This window comes from Chrysochloris asiatica, unplaced genomic scaffold, assembly GCF_000296735.1.
Source record: "Chrysochloris asiatica unplaced genomic scaffold, ChrAsi1.0 scaffold00430, whole genome shotgun sequence".
NCBI lineage: Eukaryota > Metazoa > Chordata > Mammalia > Afrosoricida > Chrysochloridae > Chrysochloris > Chrysochloris asiatica.
In genome coordinates, this window is record NW_006408948.1 from 247,561 (window position 1) to 262,145 (window position 14,585).

The window sequence follows — 14,585 nt, forward strand, 5'->3', positions numbered from 1 at the left end:
AGGAAAATACTAAAAGTGCCATGGACTGCCAAAAGAACCAATAGATCTGTTTAGAAGAAGTACAGCCAGAGTGCTCCTTTGAGGCCAAGATGGCTGAACTTTGACTCTCATACTTTGGACATATTGTCAGGAGGGAACAGTTGCTGGAGAAGGATATCATGCTTGGTAAGATGGAGAGTCAGAGAAAAAGAGGAAGACCCCCAACGAGATGGATTGGCCAGGTGGCAGCATTGATGGATTCAAGTGTGGCAGCGGTAGTGAGGTTGGCCCAGTATCTGACATTGTTTCGTTCTGCTGTGCATGGGGTCGCTATGAGTCAGTTCTGACTCGATGGCACCTGTCAGCAACTGTTTTTGAATTATCTTCAGCAAAACTTTACTTGAAAGTGATAATGATACTTTTTGATGATGTCTGCATTTTGTTGGGTCACCTTTCTTTATAATGGGCACAAATATGGAATTTTTCCAATCAGTTGGTCTTCCTTATTTCTTGGCATAAGTGAATGAGCATCTTCAGCTTTGTATCAGTTTATTGAAACATTTCAATTTGTATTCTGTCAGTTCCTGGAGTCTTGCTTTTTGCCAATGTCTTCAGTTCAGCTTGGACTTTTCAATACCATCAGTTCTTAATCATATGCTACTTCTTGAGCACCAACCAATTCTTTTTGGTACAGTGACTCTGTGTATTTCCTCCATCTCATTGTGATGCTTCCTGCATCATTCAATATTTTTCCCATAGAATCCTTCAATATTGCAAGTCAAAGCTTGAATTTTTTTTTTCTTCAGTCCTTTTCACTAGAGAAATCATGAGTTTGTTGTTCCCTTTCATTTTCTAACTACAGGTCTTCACACATTTTATTACTTTACTTAGTCTTCTTGAGCTGCCCTTTGAAATTTTCTGTTCAGCTCTTTTTTTTTTTTTTTTTCATTTTAGCGTCAGCGTCTCTAAGTTCAAGAACTAGATTAAGAGTTTCTTCTGATATCACTTTTTCTTTTCTTTCTTTCTTGTCTTTTTAATGATTTTTTGCTTTCTTTCTGTATAATGTTCTTGATGACAGCCCATAACTCTTCCCGTCTTTGGTCATTACTGTCAAATGCATCAAATCTGTTCTTGAGATTGTCTCTAAATCCAGGTGGAATATACTCAAGGTCAGAGTTCTGGTGTGGCACTGTAGAATAAGCACTGGACTGCTAACCTCAAGACTGGAGTTTAAAACTCTCCAACTGTTCCTAGGAACCCCTAGACAGGGTTGCTATGAGTCGGAACTGACTCAATGACACTTAACAATATTCAAGGTCATATATTTGTTCTCATGGACTTATTGTAATTTTTTTCAGCTTCAGCCTGAACTTGCATATGAGCAATTGATGAGTCTGTTCCACAGTCAGCCCCTGGTTTTGTTTTTGCTGATGATATTCAACGTTCCAATGTCTCTTCCCACAGATGGAATCAATTGGATTGTTGTGTATTCTATCTGGTGAGGTATTTGCAATGAGTAAGTCATTGGTCTTGTAAAATTCTACCATGTGGACTCCAGTATTTCTATCATCAAGGCCATAATTTCCAACTACTGATCCTTCCTCATTATTTCCCACTTTTTGCATTCCAATCATTAGTAATTATCAATGCATCTTGATTGCATGTTTGATCAATTTATAATTGAAGAAGTTGATAGGATTCTTCAGTTTCATTATCACTGGCTTTAGTGGTTAGTGCATAAACTTAAATAACTTGATATTAACTGGTCTTCCTTGTTGTTGTTAAGTGCCATCGAGTCAATTATGATTCTGACCCATAGCAACCCTGTATAGGGTTTCCAAGGAGCCGCTGGTGAGCTTGAACCACCGATATTGCAGTTTAAACAACTTTACAGTCTGACACATTAGCTCACAGTGCCACACCAGGACTCCGGTCTTCCTTGTAGGCATATGGATAGCATTCTATCACAGACAGCAATGTATTTCAAGATAGATCTGGAAATGTTCTTTCTGATGGTGAATGAAATGCCATTCCTGTTTAGTTTGTCATTTCTGGCATATGATTGTCAGATTCAAAATGGCCAATACGAGTCCATTTCAGTTCACTGTTCTAGCTGTTGTTGTCAGGTGCATAAAGTACTGGTGGCATAACTTCCATCATCACAACACACAAACCACCACTGTGCGGCAGACTGACAGATGAGTGATGGTTCTTTCTACGGGGAAACTAAAATGCAAAAACCACTCAAATAAGGGAGAAGAGCACAAACGGATTGCAAGAGCTTATCCAGAGAAGCAGTGACACCAGAGATGGAGGCAGGGATGGAGACATGGAGAGAGGGAGCAGCTGAGGACTCTAGATTCATGGGAAAAGAGGGACTGAGAGCTGGTGGCCAGGAGGAAGACTTGCAAAATGTGCCTTTTGGTGGTATAAATTATTATATATGCCTGAGTGTTTTTTAAAAAGAGCTAAAATGAATACAGAGAAATACTGTTAACTGATGGTACATGGAGGGGATTACAATCATTGTAACGAAATAAAGTATATGGTTTGTTGAATGTAAAACTGATGATCTGCCCTGTAAACTTTCACTCGATTCACAATAAAAACATTTTTTTTAAAAAGGTAGTCAAGTAACCTGTTCGAGAACTAGCGAGTAAGTGGCAAAGTTAAGATATGAATCTATGCAACTTGGTTCCAAGAGCCAAGTGCTTATCTAGTACATTATACTGCCTGTCACTACTAAAAGTACCATTTTTTTCCACAAGTTTAGCTAACTTGGAGGTTAAAAATATTTTTGTAAGCTAGCCTTAGAATATCATCATGTGATATAACATTATCTCTGTGGAAAAATGTATTATGAGCTCCAGTCTTTTTAATCAGTTTTATAACACAGTCTCTAGAAATTATCATCAAATTATACTTCTGCCAATAAATATATAACTGTGAAACATGTATGCTCAAGGACTTACTAATAATAAAATGTTAATTTTATTTGAAATGTATTTTAATTTTAATGATAAATCATCTAAAGCTTATCAATGGTGCTGAGAGTCCACCATTTGCTGAAGGAAAATGTGGGTATTTTCCTTCTCACTCTTGATTATTTTGAGAGATGAAGGAACGATAAGTATATGAAACCACAACTTGAGTTTGTTTTTATTAACCATATAATTAAACGGAGGCCCAAAAGTGAGTCTCTTAAACAATAGATGAAAGAGGAGAAGTCAGAAGACAGTAAGATAGCTAGATCATTTTGCTGCTGCTGTTAAGTGCTGCCAAGTTGGTTCCTGTGTGTTTTTGTGAACATCAAAATTAAAAAAAGGAAGGGGACACTGTTAACCGATAGTGCATGGAGGGAATTGCAATCATTGCAATGAAACAAAATATGATCAGTTGAGTGCAAAACTAATGTTCTCCCATATAAACAATCACTCAATACACAATAAAAGCTTTAAAGAAAAAAAAAGTACAGCCAGAATGCTCCTTAGAAGTCAGATGGTGAGACTTGGTCTCTCACACTCGGGACTTGTTATCAAGAGGGCCCCTGGAGAAGGACATCATGTTTCATAAATGAAAAAGATGAAGAACCCCACCCCCAAATGAAATTGACTGACATAGTGGTAAGAACAATGGACTTAAACATAACAACAATTGTGAGGATGGCGGTACCGGGCAGTGTTTTGTTCTGTTGTGCATAGGGTTGCTATGGGTTGGAACCAGCTCAATGGCACTTAACAACAACATAGAGATATTATTTTTAGAAAATAAAATTAAGTCTATAGGAGAATGGAGTCCTGGTGTGATGCTGTGGGATAAAGCACTGGACCACAAGATCAGTTTGAACTACAAGGTTGGCAATTCAACCTCACCAGCCACTCCTTGGAAACCCTATACAGGGTTACTATGAGACAAAACCAACTTAAAGGCACTTAACAACAACTACAAGTATAGGAGAATATGTGGGTCGACAGGATCTCTTATACATTGCTGATAGGAATATAACTTAATACAATCACCTTGGAAAACTATTTGGCATTATTTTGTAAAGTGGTACGATCACTTTAGAAAATAATTTGACACAATATTATAGAGTTGAGAATCTACTTAACTTACAACCAAAACTTCTTGTCCTAAAAGTATTCCAGGAAAATTCTTCCATATAAACTTATGGAGATAATGTACTAGACTGTTACAGCAGCAGCATTCATAATAGCAAAACACTGGAAACAACTCAGATGTCCATGGATAAAGAAATGATATCATATCCTCATAGTAGCAAAAGGGAATGAACCTCAGCTACCTACAAAGCATGGGTGAATGTTAGTAGCAATATTCCACAGAAAAAAGCAAGTCCTCTTTATAAAGTTTGATGCCCTTTTCATGATTCCCTTTCTATAAGCTCTCTATTATGAAGCTCAAGAGTATGCAACAGTAAAAAATACATTGTTTAGATGCAAAGATTTATGATGTAATTATTTTTAAATATAATTATATTCACATGCATATATATAAGGAAGGCAATGATGAATTACCTTATTTTTAAAGTATTTTTAAATTACGGTAATAATAAATATAGACTTCAGGATAGGACTAACCTAGGGCTTTAGAAGAGGTTCCTGAGCCACAAAAATGGTTAAGCACTTGACTACTAAAAGGTTGGTGGTTCAAACCCATCCAGAGGCACCTCAGAAGACAGACCTAGGTCTGTTTCCAAAATGTCACAGCCTTGAAAACCCTATGGATCGGTCCTACTCTGCGCACATGGGGTCAAATTGAGTGAAAATTGATTTGATGGCAACAAGACATTAGTGTCAGGGAGGAGTAGGTAGAGAAATGAGAGAAAGAATATACAAATATAGACATACCTCGGAGATACTGAGGGTTTGGTTCCAGACCACTACAATAAAATGAATGTCACATGAAAGTAAGTCACAAGACTGTTACGCTTTCTCAGCATATGTAAAAGTTCTGTTTACACAACTCAATGTAGTCTATTAAATATGCAATAGCATTATGAAAAGATTTGAGATATTGTGAGAATTACCAAAATATAACAGTGAGACACAAAGTAATCACATACTTGGAAAAATAGGACTAACAGACTTGCTCAATGCAGGATTACCACAAATGATCAATTTATTAAAAATGCAGTACTTTTGAAGTACAATAAAGCAGAGCACAATAAATGAGGTGTGCCTGTAGATGTAAATTTTTGGTGTTGTTAAGTCAGTTCTGACCCATAGCAACCCTCTATAGGGTTTCCAAGGAGCAGCTGGTGAGCTTGAACACCAACTTTGTGGTTAAAGCCAACTTTGCAGTCCAGTACATTAACCCACAGCACCACATCAGAACTCCTAAATTGTTGGTAGCAAAAAAAAAAAAAAGAATTATTGGTAATATTTTAGTTCTTGGCATCAGTGGGTATTCACACTTTTTATGTAGGTAATGGTTGTTAAAGAAATAAAGATGGATCATGTATGGCTCAAATTGGAAACGTATTATTATTAATTCAATTCTGTTTACCTGTGATCCAAATAAATATATATGATAAAATCAATGAAAGAATAGGATCAATAGTTTTCAAACTAGCCAGATAAAAAATAAAAGTGAATGGGGGAAACACACACACACACACAAAGCTCTTACTTTTTTGTTGTATTTTCATTGCAAATTTGGGGAAATTTCTAGGGATATAGACTGAGTCTCTTAGAGTCCAATAACTCAACTGAACATACTGTCTTTGGAATTGGGGCAAGGGAGTTTTAATTGTCTGGTCTGACTTTGTATTCTTGAAATACTGAAGTATTCTAGTGACCCTAACTATTAATACTATTGCTCTTAGAAACACATGGCTTAAGATGTATGCTAGCAGAAACCAGTCTCAAGATGTCACTCAACAAAAACATTTCCAGAAGCTTAGCACTTAATCAGTCTTATTAGCACCATCTGCTCATCAGTCTTGCTTGTGGAAAAGTGTTTTCATCGGATAGCAACAAGTTGAAAACAAGGCAGATCACCACACTTTGTTTTGAATTTGACACCACATTTTGCCTGTCTCTTATCACAGTTTTGAATCATCAGATTAAATAAGTAACAGGAATCAGGGCACTTGCATTTCACATTGGTCTCTGGTTTTCACTGTGATCCCACAGGCATTTGTAGGTGTCCAGAAGTTCTTTATTCCCAGACCTGTTTCCATCAAATTACTTATTCAGATGTTTGGTAGCTACATTCAATCAAAACTTATCCACGTCCTTCATTTTTTATCATTCTACAAGCCTGGTTACTCCAACACATCAAGCCATAAAAAAAGTTACACTTCGATTTTGCAGAAATTAAAATTAATGCTGGATGAAGATGCGAACTAACATTTCCTCCTATTTGAAAAGCACTCGTCTGAGAATCTTTTGACAATGGATCTCGTATCTGAAATGCTTACTTTAACATACATTGAAATTCAGTTTTACTTTGAAAATTTGTAATAGACTAAAGGAATATTAAAGTTAATCATTACATTCCAGAATTTGACGAAATTTGTTTCAGTTGTTGTTGTTAAGTACCATGGAGTTGGTTCCAACTCATAGTAACCCTGCACAGGGTTTCCAAGGCTGTAAATCTTTACGGGAGCAGAACGCCTCGTCTTTCTCCCGCGGAACCGCTGGTAGTTTTGAACTGCTAACCTTGCGGTTCGCAGCCCGATTCATAACCACTATGCTACCAGAGCTCCCATCAAGTCGGTACCAACTCACAGCGACCCTATGCACAACAGAATGAAACACTGCCTGGTCCTGGGCCAAACTCACAATCATTGCTATGCTTGAGTATGTTGCAGCTGCCACTGTACCAATTCATTTTGTTGGATGTCTTCCTCTTTTTCTCCGACCCTCCACTTTACCAAACATGATATATTTCTTCAGGGACTGGTCCCTCCTGATAATATGTCCGAAGTATTAGAAACAAAGTCTGGCTATCCTGGCTTCCAAGGAACATTCTGGTTGTACTTATTCCAGCACAGATTGGTTTGTTCTTTTGGCAGTCCGTGATATTTTTAATAGTCTCCTCCAACACCGTAACTCAAAAGCATCAATTTTTCTATGGTCTTCCTTATTCAATGACAAAGTTTGTTGTTGTTGTTGTTAGCTGACATCAAGTTGGTACCAACTCACAGAGACTCTATGCACAACAGAAAGAAACATTGCCCGATCCTGGATCAACCTCATTATTGTTGCCATGCTTGAGCCCATTGATGCTGCCACTTTGCCAGTCCATCTCATTGGGGGTCTTCCTCTTTTTCTCTGACCAAACATGACCTTACCAAACATGATATCCTTCTCCAGTGACTGGTCCCTCCTGACAATATGTCCAAAGTATGAGAGACGTAGTTTGGCCATCTTGGCCTACAAGGAGCACTGTGGCTGCACTGCTTCAAAGACAGATCTGTTGGTTCTTTTGGCAGCCCATGGCACTTTCAATATTCTCCTCTAACACCATAACTCAAATGCATCAATTCTTCTACAGTCTTCCTTATTCACTGTCCAGCTTTGGCATGCATATGAGGTTATTGAAAATACCATGGCTTGGATCAGGTGCACCTTAGTCCTCAAGCTGACATCTTTGCTATTCAATACTTTAAAAAGATCTTGTGCAGCAGATTTGCCTAATGCAACACGTCATTTGATCTCTTGACTGCTGCTTCCATGAGTGTTGATGGTTGACCAAGAAGAATGAAGTCCTTGACAACTTCAAAAGTTTAAGGGAAGTTAAAATTAAGTCTTTACTTATTTAGTCTTACACATCACTTTTTACACAGAAGGATGTAACATAAAAATGGTAATTTGCAAAAGTAGTAATTTAGCCAACACAAACATACATTTACTAAGGAAAAGAATGTTCACAGCAGCCTCCTTTCTGAACCATCTTAACTGTTGTTGTTATAACTGTTTGAATGGTACCAAATTAATGTTTTCATTGAAAAAATAAAATATAAACAAGAAAAGTAAGATCATCTTCAGAGTTCTATGCAGGACAAAAAAGACTTTGCCAGGGGAAAATAAAAAAACTATTTCTACAAAGACACAAATTTAGATTTATTCTTCTCTTCTTTCATAAGAAGTGCACACACATATAAACACACACATATCCTGGAATTCAGAATATACTACGATATAAATCATGGCAACTAAAATATGAGGCTAAGTTTATTAGACAAGAATGTCAAACGTGAGGCTATTGCTTTGAACAGACCCTCCATCTAGATCTACACTCTTCTAAAAGAGATGTTTTCAATCTCTCTAACCCTTTCCAGAAAATATCTGCACTCTTAGATTTATACCATATCAAAATGGCAGTACAGGCATCCTTGATGGACTCACTTTGGGTTCCTTTTAAATATTCTTTGAGCTTTGAGAGCAAAATGAAGTTTGAAGAGGCAAGATCAGAGTTGTAGGGTGGGTGGTATAAGGTTTCCCAGCACAACTTTTGTAGAATTTTGATACCTTCAGAGAATGAGCTGGTAGGTACATTGTCAGAATGGAAAGAAATTCCTCAATGCAACTTTCCTGATGTTTTTCTCATAACGCAGTTTTCAGTTTCTTAATAATTCCTCTTACTAAGTCCCCATGATCATCCTGTGTTCTTCAAGAAAATCTATCAAGATTACCCTTTTGGAATCTTAAAAAACCGTCACCATAACTTTCTAATGGAGTCCTTGTGTGGTGCTATTAGAGAAGTACTGGACTGCTAATGATGTTGGAGGCTCAAACCCACCAGCTGCTCTTTGGAAAATGTATAAAGGTCACTATGAGTCAGAGCTGACTTCACAACCCTTAACAACAACAATAATTTTCTGAGCTGACTTCTTTGCCTTGAAATTAACTGGCCCAGAAGATTCCCTTGAAAGCCATTATTTGGTAGGATCTGTTTTTGAAGGCACCCTAGAGTGTTCCTTGGAAGCCAGAATGGCCAAACTTCATCTCTCATACTTCCGACATATCATCAGGAGGGACTAGTCCCTGGAGAATGATATCATGTTTGGTCAAGTGGAGGGTCGGAGAAAAAGAGGAAGACCCCCAACAAAATGAATTGGCACAGTGGCAGCAGCAATGGGTTCAGGCATAACAATGATTGGGAAGTTGTCCAAGGACCCGGCAGTGTTTTGTTTTGTTGTGCATAGGATTGCTATGAGTCAGTATCAACTCAATGGCACCTAACAACAACAAACAACAAAGGAGACTAAGAGAAGTATATTAATTTGTCTGCAGCCATGAGCTGGTCACAAAGACATATTTAAGCATGGTTTGTATGGAATAAACCCATGCATGTGTGAACTGGAAACACACTAACAGAACTTTTTGACTTCATTTGGTACTTTTGTACTCCAGTTAAATCAGGGAGATATAATATAATGGTTGCAAGCTGTTTTGTTTGTGATATATAAAATGGAGATAATTATACCATCCTCATAAAATCTTATCTTGATTAAACATGCACTAAAGAGGCATTGATAATTACTGGTGACTGGAATGTGAAAGGTGGAAGCAAAGGAGAAGGATCAGTAACTGAAACTTATGGTCTTGGTGCAAAAAAAGACACTGGAGTTTGCGTAATAGAATTTTGCAGGACCAATGACATATTCATTGCAAATACCTTTTTTTCAACAACATAAAGGAGCTCTGGTAGCGTAGTGGTTACGAATCGGGCTGCGAACCTTAAGGTCAGTGGTTTGAAACTACCAGCCGCTCCGCGGGAGAAAGATGAGGCTTTCTACTCCCGTAAAGATTTACACCCTCGGAAACCCTGTACAGGGTCACTATGGGTCGGACCCGACTCGATGGCACTTAACAACAACAACAACAAGAAGAAGCAGAGATTATACATGTAGGCTATCCTCCACTGATCTACACTGGAGATAATTGTGGCTTGGGGATTAAAAACAGTCTTCCACTTCCTTTATATCATTTTGCTAAGGCATCCCCAACTGGGTGCATAGCATCATAGCTCTCTGAAGAAGCAGAACTTACAAGAGCCGTCTATCATGTTGTACAATGTGGCTGTTGTTAGGTGCCATCAAGTGGGTTACAACTCATAGCAACTCTACACACAACAGAAGGAAACACTGCCTGGTCCTATGCCACCCTCACAATTGTTATGTTTGAGGCCATTGCTGCTGTCACTGGGTCAATCCATCTTCCTTAGGGGTCTTCCTCTTTTTCACTGAACCTCCACTTTACTGAGCATGATGTCTTTCTCTAGGGGCAATATGTCCAAAATATGATACAATATGTCCTCATAGATAATATGTCCAAAGCATGAGAAAGAAAATCTCAATGGTTTCTAAAAGAATATTCTGTCTGAACTTCTTTCAACAGATTTGTGTGTTCTTCTGACAGCCCATGATATTTGTAATATTTCTTCTCCAACACCATAATTAAAATACATCAATCCTTCTACAGTCTTTCTTATTCACTATCCAACTTTCACATGCTTATGATGCTGCTGAAAATACCATGGCTTGGGTCAGGGACACCTTTGTCATCTGACTGACATCTTTGCTCTTTGACACTTTAAAGAGGTCTTTTGCAGCAGATTTGCCTAATGCTATCATCCTTAGATTTCTTGACTGTTGTTTCCCTAAGTGTTGATTGTGGATTCTGGTAAAATGAAATCTTTGACAACTTCAATCTTTTCTCCATTTATCATAATCTTATTTATTGGCCCAGTGGTAAGGATTTTTGTTTTTTCACATTGAGGTGCAACCCATACTGAGGACTGTTGGCATTGATCTTCACCAGTAAGTATTTTAAGTCCTCTTTGCTTCAAGGATGAAAGTTGTATCATCTTCACATCACAGGTTATTAATGAGTCTTCCCTCCATTCTTGATGCCACATTCTTCTTCATATAATCCAGTATCTCTGATTATTTGCTCAGCATATAGATTGAATTAGTATGGTTAAAGTACACAATTATAGTGCACAACTCTCTTGATTTAAAATCATTCAGTATCCCCTTGTTCTCTTCTAAAATAGTGCTTTTTGGTATATGTACTAGTTCCTGGTGAGCACAATTAAGTATTCTAGACTACCCATTCTTCACAATGTTTTCCATAGTTGGTCATGATCCACACACTCAAAAGCCTTTGCATCTTCAATAAAGAACAAATAAACATCTTTCTGGTATTCTCTGCTTTCAACAATGATCCATCTGATGTCCTCAAATGATATCCCAACTTCCACAATCTCTTCTGAATCTGACTTGAATTTCTGGCAGTTCTCTGTCGATGTACCAATTTTTTAAATTATCTTCTGAAAAATTTTACTTGCATGTAATCAAGGTCAAGGCTGGATATTAATGATACTGTTAGATGATTTCCACATTCCATTAAGTCAACTCTCTTTGGAATAGGCACAAATAAGGATCACTTCCAATCAGCTGATCAGGTAACTGTCTTCCAAATTTATTGGCTTACATTTGTGAGCTCCTCCAGTGTTTCGTCAGTTTGCAGAAAGATTTCAGTTTGATTCCATCAATTACTGGAGCCTTGTTTTCCACCAATACTTTTGGTGCAGCTTGAATGTCTTCCTTCAGCACCATCAGTTCTCCATTATAGGCTACCTCTTGAAATGGTTGAACATTGGTCACTTCTTTGGGGTACAGTGGTTCTTTGTACTCTTATCTTCTTTTGATATTTTCTCCATCATTTAACATTTTGCCCATAGAATCCTTCAATATAGCAAGTCAAGGCTTGAACTTTTTCTTCAGCACTTTCAACTTGAGAAACGTTGAGCATGTTCGTCCCTTTTGGTTTTCTAACTCCAAGTCTTTGCACATTTCATTATAATACTTGATTTTGTCTTTTCAAGCTGCCTTTTGAAATGTCCTGTTCAGTTATTTTACTTCTTAATTTCTTCCATTTGTTTTAGCTTCTCTATGCTGGAGAGCAGAGTCTCCTCTGATATCCATTTTGGTCTTTTCTTTCTTTCCTGTCTTTATAATGGCCTTTTGCTTTTTTCCTGTTTGACATTCTTGACTGTTATTTGGTCATTAGTGTCTATTGCATCAAATCTGTGCGTGAGATGGCCTCTAAATTCAGGTAAATTATGTTCAAGATCATATTTTGGCTTTTGTGGACTAATTTTTATTTTCTTCAGCTTTAGCCTGAACTTGTGTATGGGCAGTTGATGGCCTATTGCATAGTCTTCTCTTGCCTTGTTTTAATTGATGATATTGAGCATCTCTACCATCTCTTCTCACAGATGTAGTTCATTTGATTCCTGTGCATTACATCTGGTGAAATCTATGTATATGTATGTTGTTGTTGTTAAGTACTGTGGAGTCGGTTTCAACTCATAGTGACCTTGCACAAGGTTTCTGAGGCTGTAAATCTTTACAGGATCAGAAAGCCTCATCTTTCTCCCGCGGAATGGCTGGTAGTTTCAAACTGCCAACCTTGAGGTTAGCAGCCCGATTCGTAACCAGTATGCTACCAGAGCTCCTTATGTATATGTATGTTTGTTGTTGTTGTTAAGTGCCATCGAGTTGATTCCAACCCACAGCGACCCTGTATAGGGTTTCCAAGAAGCAGCCGGTGAGCTTGAACCACCGTCCTTGCAGTTCAAGTGACTTTGTTGTCTGATGCATTAGCCCACGGTGCCACACACTATATATATTGTTGAAAAAATGTACTTGCAATGAGTAAGTCGTTGGTCTTGCAAAATTCTATCATGTGATCTTCAGCATCATTTTTATCACCAAGGCCATATTGTCCCAATACTGATCCTTCCTCATTGCTTCTAACTTTTGCATTCCAATCACCTTTTATTATCAATGCATCTTTATTACATGTTTGATCATTTTCAGACTGAAGAAGTTGATAGAATTCTTCAATTTCATCATTACTGACTTTAGTGGTTAGTACATAAATTGGAATAACAGTGGTATTAACTTGTCTTTGTTGTAGGCATATAGATATTATCCTATCACAGTCAGCATTGTACTTTAAGATAGATCTTGAAATGTTCTTTTTGACAACAAACATGATGCCATTTCTCTTGTTGTTCCCAGCATATTAAACCATATTATTATCTAATTCAAGATGGCCAATACCCGTGAATTTTAGCACACTAATGCCCAGGATATCAAAGTTTATGTGTTCCATTTCATTTTTTACAACTTCCAATTTTCCTAGAAGTATACTTGTACATTCCATGTTCTGATTATTAATTGATGTTTACAGCTGTCTTCTTTTCATTTTGAGTTGTCCCCCATCAGCAAATAAAGGTCCAAAAGGTTTGTTCCATTCTTGTTATTATGGTCAACTCTATTTTGAGGATCTCTCCCCTAGCGGTATTTGAAATGCCTTCCACCCTGAGGGACTCATCTTCTGGCACTGTATCTGACAATGTTCTGCTTTTATTCATGTTTTCATCTTCTGGCACTATATCTGACAGTGTTTCACCGCTATTCATTAAGGTTTCCATGGCTAACCATTCCGAAGTAGTCTGCCTCTTCATCTTCCTGGCTATCTTAGTCTGGAAGCTCTGCTGAAACCTTTCCACCATAAGTGACTCTCCTGGTATTTAAAATATGGATAGTATAGCTTCCAGCATCACAGCAACATGCAAGCCATCATAGTGTGACAAACTGAGTGGTGGAACTCAACAGTACCTAACAACAACATAAAGTTATTGGGATGATTATGAGATATACATATAAAACATTTGGCACATAATAAATAGCAACTATTGTGGCACTGTAGGATAGGCATGGGACCACAAGGTTGCATTAAACAGCAAGGTTAGCAGTTCAAATTCACCAGCTATTCCTTGGAAACTTTATACAGGGTCAGTCTGAATCAGAATGGACTCGATAGCACTTAACAGCAACAACATTATTACTATAAAACGTTCATTAATCAATTTGAAATAAATATTGCAAATAAGTGTTCAGTCTATTTCAGGAGATTTTCCTCTAATTCTTATTTCTGTATCTAACAATTTTTGGTAATTCTCACCAAACACCTTGTTCTTTTCCTCTACTTTCCAGCAAAGACTTATTGTCACTTCCTAAGAGGACTCACTCTACTAGTAGAACTTCATTATCACCTAAACCAAAAACTAATCATCTGTTCCACTTGTACACAGCAAATGCACAAGTATTGTACACCAATTACATGCACACATCTTAGGTTGTATTAATTTATTAATTGTGATAGAATACACAATGGCAGCAGCAATAGGTTCAAACACAACAATTGTGAGCATGACACAGGATGAGACAGTGTTTTGTTATGCATAGGCTTACTAAGAGTCAAAACCAACTCAACAACCCCTAACAACAAAACGCACACACATACACGAGGGACCTTCAAAACTTCTGAGAAAATTCATTTTATTTTTCCACAAACTTTTTGAAGCCCCATTGTGCATGTGTGTGTGTTTAAGAAATCATTTACTATTTCAATCATTTTTATTTGTATAGTTCAGTTGTTGTTGTTAAGTGCCGTTGAGTCGGTTCCAACCCATAGTGACCCTGTACAGGGTTTCCGAGGCTGTAAATCTTTATGGGAGCAGAAAGCCTCATCTTTCTCCCACGGAGCAGCTGGTAG